General features: G+C 40.3%; 1 protein-coding gene across 1 annotated transcript in view; it reads right to left on the bottom strand.

Moving 5' to 3' along the window:
• Positions 1-17,414, bottom strand: part of LOC139997821 (dipeptidase 1) — a 235,545-nt gene that overhangs the window by 149,304 nt on the left and 68,827 nt on the right. The window lies entirely within an intron of this gene.

A 17,414-nucleotide genomic window follows, 5' to 3' on the forward strand; every position in this document is an offset into this window, starting at 1 on the left:
TTTTCCAACGGTTGATTACAAGACCTACCGAATATTAAGAAGGGTATAATAAATGAATATCGATAAGAAACGGCAACAACTTAAAAATTCGATATAAAACAAGGAGAAGATAAAATATTGGACTTTCTGGTTCACGCGCTGCTTAAGACTTGTAAATTATGAAAGCGTTGCAAAGATATTCTCGCCGAAATCCATTAACCTTCATTCTCTACAACATCTATTAATGTCTTAATACACGTTTCTTCATTGTCGCCGACTATTATCTGCCAAGGAGTATCAGAGATACAAGCGACACGCTCTACGAAGGTTGCCTGTAATGGTCGCGAGAACGGCAAGATTGTCGTGGATATTACTTTTCGCGCTGCAAGCTATCAGCCCTTGGAGAACCTCGTAATTGACATTCCCGGAGAATGGTTACAGTCAGTACATTTTCGCCTAGGAATGCGCGATAAGAGGTAATGAAACGAATAAGGAAATTTCGTTTCGCGTCTTTGCTAGACGAGGACGTTATATCGGCGAGTGGAAGACAGGCAAGAAGATGGAAAGAAACGGTGATCCGAAGGACAGAAACGACGAGTAGCTGGTAAAATTACTCGGCCCCTCTTTCAGCGTCCTTGTCTTCGCCCTTTAACCTCGTTCGAGGTCTTTATTCGCGCGAAATAACAGAGCAGCAGCTAAAATTCCGCGGACGTGAAGGGAAACGGAAAAGCTTTTAGGCCGAGGGGAAAGGTTAGGAGGTTCGAGTATCGGAGGAGTTGCGCGAGGAAATAGCAAAAGGTACAAAGGTTCGGCGTTGAATGTGTAATAAAAGCAACCGAAGATACTATTCGGTCGATGTTTATATTCAGAGTTCTTTTCTCGCTCGGTTTCATTATCTTTCAGTTGCTTCCGTCTGTCTCTTCAAGTTAGTTTTAAACGATTCCACGCTATTTTCTACCGGCCTACGATATTTATAGGCCTAGCTGTATCGCTTAACGGTATAAATTGATAGAATTAGAAGGAATATTCATCGAATAAACGTTAACCATCGAAGTTTTCTCGTATGGTAATCGGTACAACTAGTAGAAATATTACGTGAAACGTGATAGCTATCTAGCGTAGTCTCGAGTCTTGTATCATCCTACTGTCGTTTATAACGTTGATATTGAGGTAATTCTTATCGATCTTAACAAATTAGAGAAATTAAAATAGCATCGCGGATATAGAGAATTGAACGGTCAATTATCGATCAGGTATATCAACCTTTGCACTTGGAATTTTATTTCAATTTCGTTACTAGCAGCTGCCAACGCTTTTAAGTGTTTTATTTGAAATTTACTTTAACTAAAAAATAAGACAATTCAAACAAATAAAGGAAGAAACAAATTCACTTAAATGTTTTATTCGCACTACTGTTGTATTTTTAAGTGTATGATATATCTTGAAACAATTTCCAGGATGCAATCCTGCTTTCCTGAGACAAAAACTGATGTCGAGTCACTCTACATAGGAGTGCACAGGGTTAATAAGTAACGATATTTAGATCGAGATCCTCCTTAACGCTGATTATACGTTTACGAACGCTGTTCGTTAGTAGGCTAGAACCGATACAAGATAAGAAGAATAAAGCAATTAACAGAGACAAATCAGTAAAATGAATGATGCTCGATAGCGAACAGGAAGCGTGTTTTTAAAGTCTCACCAAAGGAAGAATCAATCCGGCACTCGGGTCGCGATTCAAGCTCCCGTTGGCCGCAGACCAGTCACGCGTCACGCTCGACCCGTATGCGCCACCTCCACGCAAATCGGACAATGCTCGGCAAACTACCCTGTTCTACCATGTAACTCGCGAAATGACGCGTGCAATCGTCTTTCGTTTCGTCTCTATGCGACTCACGTCCCCTTTTCCCGACCCTTTTGGCTACCTTCGACCTGTCTAACCATTTTCCGCTTCGTATTCTATACAGGGTGCTCCGGAAAGTTAAAGTCAAAGCTGGTTTAGGAGCACGTAGAACTCGAGAAAGATCTTAATGGAAACGTTGTCGGTATGTTTTTTCATAGAACCATCGTTGAAATAATAATGCGAAAAGTACGCAGTGGAACAACCGTGCATGCGTGCACGCTGTGACACTAAAGCCGCGTCTCTTGCCGTTACTCTTGTTAAACCACACGAGTATAATTATTACGTATTGCGTTCGTTATACTCGATCCAACAACAAGGTGATACGATTCAACGCATGCTCCGACGAACAAAACGTTCCAAGTGCGTGCACTTGCGAACCTACGCATTTCACTGCCTTGACACATTGAGTTCAAAACGCGCATCCACCGCAACCGTGTACTAATTCGATAAGCCGCGAAACAGACGCGTGGCAAAATCTCTTAGGCTACGTTAAACGTGCTCGATGGTCGAAAACATCTTACGAAAGCGAAACTAAGAATATGTAAACGCATATTTGTAGAGACTTTCGTTAATTTCGACGATTACTACCTACGCCTAAAGCTCGACGCCGACTCTCTGATACACCCTGTAGATACGCGCTCATGGAAAACGACGGAGGCGTACATCCGCGACGTCGTTTTCGACGGGACGACAAGGCAGAACAATGTCCTTTCAACTCGTTAGAAGACCATGCGCTCGCGAAAAGGTCAGACTCGTCGGAGGAGAGGGTGGCACGGATAAGAGAGGCTTGGTTGGTGCATTTTTCTCATTACTTCCGGGATTCGCGCGCCTGCCGCTGTGCTGGCTGAATGCCGGTATCGATTTTGATATTCTTCCGTAGGTACGGTATGCACGCGGCCGCCTCCAAATGAATTGGCGACGGGGAAACGTTGAAGCGGCCGTGTAATGGACGCGTCATCGTTCCGCTGATTTATGCCGGGAGTCGCGTTATCCGGGATAAGGTCGAGAAACAGAGTGCCTCCGTTCTGGTTTAATCTCCGCGTGCACCAGTTTTCGTGGCTATGAACAGCGAAGGGGAGAGGGCGGTTTTTTAGCGCGAGCTGCTAAAAGGGGAGACGTTTTTTCCTTTCAGAGGGTCGAAGGGGGTAGATGATTTCTCCAAGTTATCTACGAGAGATTGAAATCGAGCGTGAATAAGATAAATCGGATAATTAGTTGATTAGAAGGAATGCTTGGGATTTTTCATGAATATCCTTTGGAAGGACGTTGATTTATCGAAATTTCCACGAAAGAGCTGGAAATTGGACACGAACGATGTAAATTGGATAATTAGCCAATTAAAAACAATTAGGATTTCTGGCCAGTCTCTTTCGGAAAGATATTGATCACGGGTACAGTAACGTTCGGTTGTTTACTTTCACGACAGACTGCTTTTTAATTTTGAATTTTAACTTTTAAGGAGATTTCATCTTCACTCGGCTTGAACCCAGGCGAATTTTCCTATCTAAATTTACATCGATTATCATGTAGATCGGCAATAATTACGTGTCTTGTTTATATTATTACGCTATTGTATTATGTACCTGAACGTATTCACATTAGCGGAAATGTAAATTATTAAAATGGGCGAATAAAACATTCAATTGGAATAATAAATGGATTATATATAAGGATCGAAGGGTGGTTTTTCGAAGTATGTAAATAGAAGAGATCGAAATTGAATGTAAATGGTGTAAATTGAATAATTACTAATTAAAATGAAAGGTTAGAATTTTTGCTGAATTTCTTTTGGGACTGTTAAATAACACAGGGTTGTTTGCTTTCACGATGGTCGTGGAGGTAGAAAGGGGCTGATATAGGGGATATTCAAAACGATGGCACCATTGGGAAATAAGTCGAAAATGTGGAATGATTTTCGAACACACTTTGCTCCATTTTCACGAGGGATCATGCTTCTATCGTTTAAATATTTAATTTCCTTTCGGTGAATTGCTATGTCTGGCCATTCCCCGATTGATGAGCTTCTTTATTTCCCTCTTTGAAAAGGAAAGATATAAACAAAACACGGTATAAACGTAACTCACGGGTTGCTCTAAATAAATAAAATTCACTCCGCGTTGGAAAACCTCTCCTTAAAGATAATTCGAAACAAAGACGACAGAAAACCTCTCCTCAAATTGCTCGTGTAAAAAACAAACACCGAGTTAAATGTACAAATGAGCGTTTATTCGCGTCGAACGATGGAATAAATTTTTAACGAAGCTTAAAAAAGCAAGCCTTCGATACGAAAACACGAAAATGCTTTTTACCGCAAAGACAGGCAATCAAAGATCGAACGAATTAAATTGGTTTCGTCGTTTGTACCGAGTTAAAGCTATTTTACAAACACAGATCCGCCTGTTAAAAAATCCAAAATCCACGCGTTTGCGTTTTATCTTTGTCGTCGAAGGATCGATCGTCGATCGTCGACTGTAAATAAAAGAATTTTCAATCTGGCCTGATCCAACGGCGCAACCCTATCTCGCAATTTCCACTTTTCCATCTGATTTTTTCTTTCCTTCTTTTTTGCCGTGGGCTCGCGTGCGCGCGAGATTCATAACACTTTTTGAGCAACTTTTACGAGGTACGATGAAACGAATGGCCGATAATATTTTTCACGGTTGTTTCGGCCGTAAACGGTCAGAACGGGCGGCGGTGACAGCCAGCTACAAGAAATACGATAGAAGATAATCGACGGGGAAGAAATACGCCGGCAGCGTGTAGATACGCGTCTGTCGCGCCTGTTCCACCGTGTTTTATACTTGTTCTTACGATTCTGCCATCGTTAACGAGCCGAACTTCGTCTTAACCCATGTTTCGTTTGGCTGACAAGATACCACCGACGAAAAACCATTGTTTCTCGCTTTGTCACTTTCAAATAATTCTCGGTTTATTTTACGAGCGTTAAAACGTGGATATCGATAGCAGATGCACGAATATCCTGCTGCTTCCTAACTTTAAAATTGTTAAAATTTTGTTAGTCAGTTTCGTTGATCTTTGTGTTTTTACGAATAAACAGATAAATAATTCGATGGGTTTGAGTTTTTAAATCGTCCTGAAACTCGGTTGATTTCTACCTTTTAGCAGTTAGTTGTTAAAAGTAGACGTTTAAATATTTTTACCATTTCGTTTATTACGCAAATCGAACAATTTTCGAAGATTGAAAATTTTACTACGTTTATGTACAATTTGTGTTTAAAATTATCGATCGCTAAAGTGGATGCAATAATTCGTGAAATATTCGTAAACAATTTTATATCCTTGATATCTGTTTTAAACTTTCGTGTCCTTTTGATCACACACGTGTTTCAATTATCACGAACAGGGTTTAACAAACGGTAGTACAGTGATAAATTAAATTTGTTAATGGCCGTGTCAGAGAAAGAAAGCGGATAGATATCGAGATTAATTATTGAAAAGTGAGTTTAATTTTGTAATGCTCTGATAAACCAGTTCATAAGAGCGAAAGCAGTAAGGATATATTATTTTACAATACCGATCAATATCGTTAAAGTATATACCAACGCTGATCAAAGGCAGAATTTTATCTTTACGATATGCGTACCTCTGCACGGAAAAGAAATAAGAGCAGTCCTTTGCGCTATGAATCGATCCTTACCTGCAACAAAAATTAAAAACATCAGATTTGACTCATAACGTGCTTCCTAAATTTCTTACAAATGTAAGTTATACATATACAAACATACGTTATGCATGTACATATACAAATATAAGCACTACAATTTTTTCAAATATAAACACTAATTAATTTTACAATGGAAACTTTGTTACGGGATTAACGACATCAAAAGAAAAAAGAAAAAAGAGAAGAAACGAGTCACGTTCATTTACATTTTTTAATGTGACGAAGGCGACCGAAGTCTTCGATCTGGCCCTTTCGACATTTGCTCGGCGACTGACTAAAACCGATCATCGATGGTTCCAATGTCGGGGAACTTTTAGATCATCGGTGCTCGGTCCGCCGCGAACACCGATGACGACGTACAAATTAATTTCGAGCAACTGAATTATATTTTGACAAGACAACGTGCTATAAAAGCATGCTTCCTCGAGTCTCTTTCGATGATAACGCGTTACACAATTTTGACTTATTACTTTGCCCTTCGTTCGATCCTCGATAAAATCGGTGGAACGTTACAGGCAAAATCGAACAGTTGTCAGTAAAATATTCGCGAACCGTATTGCACATAAATCAAGACCCAAGAAACACGTATCTCGTCATGACGTATAATACGAATCGCATCGCGATCCATTCGACTTTTCCACGATTCCGTGGATCTTTCTCTCTTACCAAGGGAAATTGGTACAACGCGTCGGATCGGTTTCAATCGCGAAACACTAGACCTCTATCATCGATGACACGAGATTTTTCATCAAGGGCGGCCGGTGCGAGGCTGGGTTGGCCGCGTTTAAAAGCACTTTGCATCGCATCCGGCGTAAAAGGCGTCGCGGCTGAGTTATAGGCCGCCTTCAATTTCGTTGCTCCACCGAGAACTCGCCCAATCCCTTCCATCTCCTTCCTTTCCTCTATTTACGCCGTTGACTATGAAATATTACTTCTGTCTCCCCGTGGCGAAAGAATATCCTAAGAATAAAAACGAGTCTCGTCCCGCCAACCTCTCGAATCCCAGCCGCGAGAAATTCCTACGTTCGCCGAGATTTCTCTCTCTCTCTTTCTCTCTTCGTATCCTGGCCAAGGAAGCAGCCAAGGAAGCAGCCAAAGAACCGAGAAAAATCCAGCTGCTGCGTCTGATCGCGATGGGTGGCTGGTGACGAGGCCGAAGAAGGGGCTGCGCCTCGTTCGACCGATGAATATTGCAACGGCCATTAAGACGAAATCGTTCCCCCTCTTTGTCTTTGTTAATTTTTCACCGACTCTTTCTATTCTTCCCTATCCCTTTGCACATTTACCGCGAGGCTTTACGGTTACACTTTAACTACCACCGCTTTCGACCGTCCATCAGCGAGTATTTTCTTATGGGAAAGGGCGAAGCGCGTCACGTGTAGCTTGTTCGAATGATTTATGAAGACAATTTGGCATAGCCGTTCGGGGTTCTGGAACGACGATGGTACGAGGGTGTGTTTCTTGAAGGGTTGGGAAAGCTTTGGTCGGATAGGTTACAATTTTTATTCCAGTAATATTTCTCGAGTTTATGCCTTCTGTTGTGCGTCGAAGGCGATCGTAGAAACAGGAAGCGATGGATCTTGAAAGTCTGTTGCTGCTTCTGTTCAAAGCGATATGTCGCAAGGAAAGTTATTTGTACGTACATGTACATAACGTTACTAAATTTGCATAGTCTTTCAAAATATACAAATTTTCGTATTTAATTTATACTTTGAATAGTAAAGGTTTCGACTTTATTGTTTGCGAATACGTTTATTCATCGAATTGAATATATATGCGTACGCATTGACTAGTAACCATACGTATAAGTACATTTACTGGATTAATAGAGTCACCGTAACGGATTTAATAAAATCGCTGCTGTAGTAGGGGAGAGTACAGTAGAACTCCATTTATCTGAACTCCATTTATTTTAACGAAATTTTAGTTACTGCCCGATTAACCGAGCTTCTACCGATTGAATCCATTTGTCTGAACGCGAATTCCTATTAAGTGAACGAAAAATAAGAAGTAGCGAAAAAGTGTGCCAATTCTTGCTACAGTACAGAACAAGTCGAACTCTGTCTACTTTTACACGTACAGATAACTTTGAATAAAAATAAATGACCCTATACATCGCTATAATCGTTATTGTTGAGATATGTATCATTTTCTGTGCTGGATTGGGTTAAATGCGTAGTAGAGATACTCGTATGTGAACATCAGTATGTGTGTGTGTGCGCAGCGTCTCGAAAACAAAGGAATGTAAACTGGTCAGTCGGTTAACGGTCGGGTATAGAAGAAAGTGCTGAGACTCGTGCAAGCGTGTATCGACGAATATATGAGAAATCGTCCATGAAATAAATATATTATTATTTTAATATTAATCCTCAATATAAATTTAGCGTTCCTATAACGTTATTTCGGCTTCAAAGATCCACAATTTTCAACAGTTATAAAGGTTGTCTCGTACACGACCGGTAGTTTGGTCAAGTAGCAAGTAAAGCCGAATTTACACCATTAAATTCGTCGAGAAACATCGCTTTCATCCTCGTGGTCCTCCAAAGAGAACAGCGAAGATTCGGCTTCGTTCGCTATTTCTCTAAACTATCGACCATGTGTGAACCAGCCTTAAGAATAAGCGTTTGTACAGGCGTGTTACAAAGGTCTACTCGATCATAGTTCGGATAATAGAGCGGTCAACTGTATATAAACTGTATCTAAATTGAAACGAAATGCTCGTCCGTCGACGTGTTCGGACACATAGACATCTACCGTGCGTATAAACAAAATAAGAAAGCTAACAACGTTCGCGGTCAACGCACCCAACAAAGCGGTTCAAGAAACAGACACTTGTTTCTATGACGATAAATCACGTTGCGATTGAATCGTTCTGCAAACGAAATAACGAAAGATCCTCTCATCCAGAATCTTGAAACTTCGCTCGATTGTTGGTTCTCGACAAGATAATGGAAGATTAACGTGCAGCGTGCGGAAGTTTCTGTTCTTTTGCTTTTTCTTTCAAGCAAACGCGTTGCCACGAAAGGAAACAAAGTATAAAATCTAGATAAAATGGCGAACGTGCCGGAAGGAGACATCGTCAGATCTCCGGTAGGAATCATGAGCGGTGCCAAGGAAATGAATTACAGACGGTGGGTGAAAGAACAGGCGAAGGATAGGGAAGTGGTAAACGAACAGAAACGGCTCCCTCGGGGAATCGGAAGGGAAAGGAAGTTCGTCTTTGCCATTCGAACCGAGATCCCTGGTCCACGACGTGCAACAGGAGATTAGAGCCTGGGAATTTCGGGAAAAGTATGTACTTCCCGCGCATCAGATCCTGATTTTATGGAGCCTTACGCTGCTTTCGGATTAGAGGTAAGATGGACGTTACCGAATTCAGGCTGGAGTTTCGATATCGTAAAATGGGATTCCTGCTTCGCTACCGCGTATCTATTTTGTACGTGTGTACACCGAGTATCTATTTTTGTGTGGAGATTGGGGTAGATAGAAATCGGAACTAAAAGTTTCATACAAAAGGCGATTTCCTCAAATGAGAATTTACTAAGATTCGTGGAATCCATGTATAAATATCAGATTGGCGTGTATGTTCAATTTTTCGCATTTATGAGAATTACCCGTTGTAAAATTTGAAGATTCTTAGAACGGAACTGTTTTATTATTTACAGTTTCTTGCGCAACGATTCGTTAGAATTGTAAAATGTTTATTTGGAATAAATACGTCAATCTTCCTGAACTGTTAAATTCGTTTACAGTATTCTCCGTATTGTTTCGTTCAAATTTAGATTTATGCGAGAAAATAGCGCGAATATTCTGATTATCGAAGGTCGGAGTAACGAGGTTCGGTTTCGTCATAAATCTTCTTAACATTGAACGTACGTAATTTCGTACAAGCTTTTTAACGCGACTAACGCTTGATGATAAGATAAGATACCGATTTGTAAAATTGAACCTTCGAAAAGACTTGCATATACACCCACTTAAACGTTGCAAAATAACTTTTAATTATTAAAGAAATTCCACGTTAGCAGGCAATCACATCAATATCCTGCGATATACGAAACGATATACGAGTAATACGATGCACGAAATTTTAATGCACAATCCGATTATGGCGATACGTATTGCATACAATACGAATTCAATAAAATTCTCACGAGTCTGGAAAGGTGGGAAAAATTTTTTCGTAACAAGACGAGGCATTGAAACCAATAAATTGCAACTTTTCACTGCGCTCTGTACGTGAGAATGTAATTACTCGCTTCTCCGCACCCCTTGCGCCAAGTTCGTGCTTCGCCCTGTTTAAATAATCAATATTGACGTAATAACGTCGAAACGTCGATATCCGTCGCTGTGCTACCGGAGAGCGGAAGATTTCCAGCTGGGTTTCGGCGTGCAACGTCGTTGAATAATAAAATGGATATCGTTGAAACTTTTGATACGGACAAGAACGCGTCGAGCGCATTACTCTTTCAACTCCAAACATTTTCTTAACCCAATTCTACCAGTCTTGTCAATATTTGCTCCTCTGACGAACCAATTTCTCTGTATTTTTTTGCTCCGTTCTCCCTTTCCTTCTTATTATTTCTTTCCTCTTTTTTCTTTCATTTTTTTACATTTTCTACCTAGAAGCACACTGAAAATATTTTGATTATCGGGGGCCACACGGTTACGTGATATTCAAATTACAATTGGATAAGAGAAACTGGAAAGTCGCGCCCACCAGTGACGAGATTCGAGCGATATTTTCGTCGAACGCCGTGTGCTGGAGAAACAAAGTGGAACATGGAAGTTGCGAGCCAGCTTGGGTTCCAGCATATGTTTGGATAAGCGACGCCGACGTAATAACGTCTAGACGACCTCGCCTAGAGCCTTTTGACCCCGAGCTTTCCGAGAAAAATTAATTTTATCTTCTTCCCATACATGTTTTCTCTGCGATCCTTGAGTTTTTTAGCGTGTTTTAGCTTAGCAAGATCTCGCGAATCACGACAAGTTGAAGCTTAGAATTATGAAACTTCATCCGCAGGAATTAAAACTGTAACCTTCTGCACGCGGAAAACACCTCACGAGGAATGTTGGTTATGCCTACGTAGGTAGATGGAAGAGGTAAGTAGATAGATTTATTTGTCTCGCCTGTCTCCCGTTGAATGAGATAGGAGAGGTGAAAAAATCGTTTCGGTAATAGCGTTTTGTAAAGATCAATCGGCTGCTTGGATCTACCGCGACGAACTCAATTTCGAACGTTTCGAAAACTGAGCCACGTTTGTTGCCGCAAGATTACCAGAGCTTTAAAAGCAAATAATATTGTAAGAATAATGTAGCTATAAAAGCAAACTATCGTTTACGAGCCTCCAAATGGAGGGACACTGTGCGCATCCGATCATAAAAAAGTAGAATAGCACGTCAACGATCAACCATCTAACGATGCGAACTTTCTCAACGATCTTTGAGAAGACATCGAAGAACACACGGGTTTCTTGGAAGAGGTGTATCGTAAGCGCCACGATACGAATCTAACACGGTTTAACAAAGACATTAAGTACCGAATCGTAAACAAACTTCGTTCGATGTAAACAACATCGAGGATACAAATGTAGGAAATAATATAGCGCTAGTAGGTTTGGTAACGGTATGATTTGTTACAATATCGTTCACGCCAACACAAAATCAAGTATGATGCTCCGTCAGTCTATATGCACGCAGTCACCATTCGTCACTCACTACTCTCGTTACAACGGTTCTCTTTTTATACGCTGACAACGCTCCTTGACAACGTTGACAACGCTCCTTGACAACGTTGACAACGCTCCTTGACAACGCTGACAACATTTCTTGACAACGCTGACAACACTCGTGTACAACGCTGACAACGCTCCTTGACAACGCTGACAACACTCCTGAACAAGGCTGACAACACTCCTTGACAACGCTAACAACGCTCCTTGACAACGCTAACAACGCTCCTTGGCAACGCTGACAACACTCCTTGACAACGCTAACAACGCTCCTTGGCAACGCTGACAACACTCTTTGACAACGCTGACAACGCTCCTTGACAACGTTGACAACGCTGACAACGCTCCTTGACAACACTGAGAACACTCCTTGGCAACGCTGACAACGCTCCTTGGCAACGCTGATAACGCTCCTGAACAACGCTGACAACACACACCCGATATCTGCCAGGCAATCCGTCCACGATACTACACTATACTACACAAATATCTCTTATTCAAGCGAGTATGAATACACAAGCGTATGGGGTATAGCTCTGTTCATATAACGTTGGATGTGCCAGTATCGAACGAGTCGTGCGATATTAATTCTGTATACCTTTCAACTGTCGCGGTTAATCCCTCTTAGGCAACAGATATTTGTATAACAACGTCGAAATGCTCCGCATCTACTGTGCACACGCATCGAATACGGCTCTGTAGCCGAGTTTGGGATGTACACCGACCAGATATCGTTGAATCTGGTTCAGACCCCCAGGCGATATCCCCTCGTTTCGAGTTTTTGACGCCTGTAAAGGAGTCCTGAATTACCTACAGACGTTTCCCACTTGCTCATTTCGCAGTGTCGGCCGTAATCCCTGTCGGCGACAGGGGTGGTTTTTTACCGCATCGTCTCTGTTTACGGTAGCCACGATAGCCACCCTTTATCTTCTTCGGGTTAGCCGATACGCGGACAAGGTCAAACATCGATAATGGACACCGCATCTGATGGTCTACACCGGGATACATTTATCTTTGGGGATGCTCTGTGATAGGATATAACGTACTCCTATAACGTTTCTCTGTATTAAAGCCATATTGACGATGGTTTCATCTGTGCGCATTCGGTAAATGCGAAATTAACGTGGCAAAGATATTTACTCTGTTAAAGTGTTACGTTATTATAAGCATGTATTAGTATATTTACAGAGTCGTTATCTAGATTTCGTTGAATTGCTTTTCTTTTCTTTTTATTTTTTATTTTTTTTTTTTTTAAGAAAAGACTCAGTTGCTGTATTACCCCATTACGTTATCATATATACGAGTATTTTATATAATTATCGTGTTAATATATATTTAGATGTTGTTCAATTTGGGATATAACGTTTATTCTTCCTCTTTCTTTTTTTCTGCACAGAAAAGAGTCGATTGCCGTATCAGAGTGTCACGTTATTATACGCGTATTTCGCATAATCATCGTGGTATTGTGTCGATCTTGTTGAATTGCGAATATAACGTGGTTCTTTCTTTAATTAAAGGAGAGATATGATTACCGTATCAAAGTGTTACGTTATTATACGTGTATTTTATATAATCATCGTGCTGTTATATTGATTTTGTTGAGTCGGGAATGTAATGTGGTTCTCTCTTTAAAGAAGAGACTCGATTACCATATGAACGTGTTACGTTATTGTACATGTATTTCGTATAATCATCGTGATACTATATTGGTTTTGTTGAATTGACGATGCAATGCGGTATTTTCTTTAAAGAACAGATTTAATTACCGTATTAAAGTGTTACGTTATTACAGCTACCTTTCGTATAATTATGACGGTTAATCGTGAACTTTGTGGAATATGCGATATGATATTTTTTAAAGAGAATACGTATACTTGATTGCGTAAACGTCGCCAAGCACTCTTGAATTTCTCTGAGAGTCGTCGTAAAATGTGCCGCAAATAACTGCGAATTTCTTTGTTACCTTCGAACGACTTGGAACTCAATTCGAACTAACTTCGATTTAAGTAACTGTAAATAAGTTTTAACGATTTTTAAATGACACGGACCAATCTCTGAATGTCGTGTGCCTAAGAAATTAGTATTTATCTATCCTCGTATCGTATGGACGAAAACTCATCGATCGTAACAGCGAGCAGTTTGAAACAAGACGCAAAACTGTTCACAAACCCACGAGGATTTTGATCGTGATATGGTGGTATTGTAATCACTCAGCATCCGAATTATTCTATTCGACGTTCTATTATTCCATTCGATAGTATTTGATTTCTCAGAAGAAACGAGTACTGTCAACGCAATTTAACGAACGTTAAGAAAATATCTGGAACGTGTTTCAATCCAGCCATCGGAAGCGAAACTGGCGGTTTATCCGGGAAATACCCGTTTCACAAAGCCGGAGTGCGCGTGGAAGTAGATTTTTGAAGTACAATTAGAACTTTCGCCACTCGAAACTTGCCTGCGCAGTCGACGAGGATTTTATTTTAATTTCCTTAACGTGATCGAGAACAATTAATCCGCCGCGATCGCAGTTTCACTCTCTCGCGTTTCTGAAACTTTGTTTCTCGCATTCCCATCTCGTACTGTATTTCGTACTTCAACGAGATGGAAGATCATGGACAATCAAGCACGATGAAAATGTTTGTGAGAACACCGTTGAAAAAGACGAATGAAAGCAGACAGGGAAGAGAGAATCTACTCGATTCTACGAGGTCTGATCATACGCTGGCTTTTACTACTGAACACACACTTCCACCACAGTGTTACTCGGTGTGCGTGAATTGCGTGATGCCCACGCAATCGATGCGAATGTACGAAGCCGAGTTATACGGTCGTAAAAAAGGAGCAAGATGCGGTTTGAAAAATTTATTTCCTTTTTAGTTTTACTGACGCGGTCTCAATGAAAAATTTAACTATTGCCTCTTGATCCTCTCGATTTTCATTCGCCGTTCGTCGATCGGGGCGAACGCGTTCATAGCGCGACGAGATTCCATTCGGTTTACATGCGAACTTAGGTTACTGGGGCCACAATGCCACTGCATCGGAATCGCGTGTAAAATGGAATTGTTCTTGAGAACAATGAAAACGTTAAGAGAACTCGGTGGTTTTTTCAGACAAAGATGGATAAAAGTGTGCCGTGGACCGAGTTCGTTTTCATCAATGCCGTATTTTAACTTTCAAACGAGATTCTGTGGGTTTTGTTAATGGAACAAATGTGTTAACAAACGCAGTGTTTTTACGGCGCGTATAAAACATTATAAGTAATAGCTTTGTTTTGGCAAAACACGTGTAAACGAAACAACATGGAATTGAATGCAATTCGTCTGTACACTGTGTGCTGAATGCTTTGATTATAGAAACGAGGGTTATTTTATATCGTTCGTATAAGTTACTATGAGTTTCTTCCAATAAAAAGAAAGAAAACACGACAGAATTTATATATTACGTATCGTACGTAATCTTGGCGCTATTAACTTCAATTTAACGTAACTAAAATTTTATCTCGTTCTAATTAATACATCTTGTTGAAGTGATCGATACTTCTGAGGAAACTCTACATCTGGTCTTCGGCTTTCACAAGGCGCCGATGTCGTCGATAGCGCATAGACAAAAGAATGCGTCGACGACAGACGATAAGCGGCATACGTGCGACGTCTTTTTTCGGCGTTCCTTTAGTCATAGGGTAACACTGCTAGCGTGCGGATCTGGACCAGCTTACATATATATTCCTACTTGTATTTACGCTTCTGTATTAAATTATATTTTCTACCTTACAATCTATCCACACGTTTCTTTGTTCACACATCTAATAACCTCAACACATCTTTTAAAATACGATCGAGAAACGGCACAAATATATATTTCCATACTGTTTAATCGACTATTCGCGGAGAGACGCGATCGCGAGGAAGCACATCAACGGGAGTCGTAAATTCCCGTTACGATTAGATACTCGACACCACGAACTGATCTATCCCCTTATTTCTATTAGGATAATAGGGGTGGTCCAATTGAGTTTACACTGAATTAACACGTATAAAATAATGTTTATTCCAACAACTTTGTAAAAGAGGATAGTTACGCTAGTGCGTAGGTACAAGTTAAGTAAGCGACTGATTTAAGGGTAGAGATCCGGTACAGACACGTTGACTACTCTAACCGTGAAGAATAAGTGAAGTTTAGTGACGATGCTGTGTCGGAGGAAAGCTAGCGATGGGTGTGTCTAGCGCACGGGACCATCGGATTTGTTGATGACAATTTTGGTTAGGAAAGCGAGGGCAATAGACATTGCTTCTGATTGGATAATAAGAAGGTTGGTGGACTAGGAAGGATCTTAGCCACCCTCGATAGAAGGTTGATAGTGGGAAGCATCGTACGTGAGAAAAACTAACTTTCCCGTGTCTTCTCGTAGTAAACAAGAAACCTTAGAAAACGCTTTAGTAAAAAGATCTTTGTTCGGTGTGAAGGATTTTAGCGAGAAAATTCCTGAGATTTATGGTCGGTCCTTAAGACTATCGAGGGTACGCAATAAGGATGTGTGGGCATCTGGATGCCGTCTTGCCCGCAGTGAGTGGCCTGGGTTAGGTAGAGAGTCGGCCGACGTAACACATACGATCACCACATTCTACCTAACTTTATGAATTTTATCAATACTTTATGAATGATAACTTTACGAATTTAGTTCAGGATTATAAATTCAAATGTATAAATTCAGTCGTAAATTCCAATTATATTAATTGTTTCATCTGTATATTCATTATTTTAATCTGCCTATTGTTTATTTCGTTCGCTTCGTGCATTTGCAAATAAATAAACGTAAATCTATATTTGTTACCATTTCCGGTATATATACTATGAAAACTAAGTACCACTCACCGTATCATTCAACAATAAAATTCACATAACTACCTTAAGGTACTTAATACGTCATGAAGTACACGCGTCTTGGAAGTTCGTTCGCATTAGATTACGAGAGAACGAGAGAAACCTGGCGTCTTAAGACTGCAGGATGCAGAACGGGGCAACAGAGCTCGTAACTTTCAGCCAGAAACTTCCTTGGCCGAATTCGATAAACAATAAACTTCCCGTCGCGTGCAAACTTCGAACCGTTTACGTACGCGACAGCGCAGCATCTTGAAGAACGACTCGCGTGCCTGCCTGCTGTCGCTTTAATAGATTAACCGTTAATCCTGTTCCTTCCCATAATTTGCTCCGACACGCTTCATCTCTTCGGAGATATTAAATTTTCAAATTTTCCCGACTAATTTAATATAAAGCGTCTGAAAATTTATTTTGTTTCATTCGTTGAAACTATTTGTTCGTAATTAAAATTATTTATAATTCCGAAAGTATTTTCTCTTATATCATATATCGATCGTTGAAGGAAGAGGCGAAACAACGTTCGATAGATTCGTACAGACGCGACAAATTATTTTCTATTCCACTTGCTGGAATTCTTCTGCTACGAAGAATACGTGTTTCGGCGAATACTTTAATTTTTCTCGTAGGATTGAACTATTAAGAAAAAATGATAAGATCGTGACTTTCTATTAATTTAAAGTTTCCATTCCTAGTCGATCTCTCGGTCCATTTAAATGCAAAAGCGTAATTATGATTGCCAACGACTACTAGTCGAGACGACAACGAATAAATAAATAAATAATAAATACATAAGTGAGTTGAAATGTCCAACTTTTGGCCCTTCAAGATCCCTCAACAATAAATTTCCAAATATTATTCAATGGAAAAAACTCTGTAGAATTAACTTGCATTAAATCTCTGTTAAACTACACTGAGAACTACCTTCATGAATTAGTACAATTTCAAATTACCGGTCTTCTTATCACCAAGATAATCTGTGAGAAAATAAATGTTACTTTTCGTTTAACAAGCCAGGGTCTGTACATAAAGAGGTTGCTTTGAAAGTTGGTTCAACATAAATGCCACGGTTCTACCGAACGATGTCAGATCGTGTCTGGAACGAATCCAGGACGAGGATTTCCACGGAATCTGTAACTTTATAAAATAATATTGACGCAGTGTCGCCCCTGAATGTCTTGGAGATGGTACTTTTTGGAAGATAAATAGATCTCGCGACGTTGATGCCAGAGATAATGCT

Source organism: Bombus fervidus, chromosome 2 (genome assembly GCF_041682495.2).
Source record: "Bombus fervidus isolate BK054 chromosome 2, iyBomFerv1, whole genome shotgun sequence".
NCBI lineage: Eukaryota > Metazoa > Arthropoda > Insecta > Hymenoptera > Apidae > Bombus > Bombus fervidus.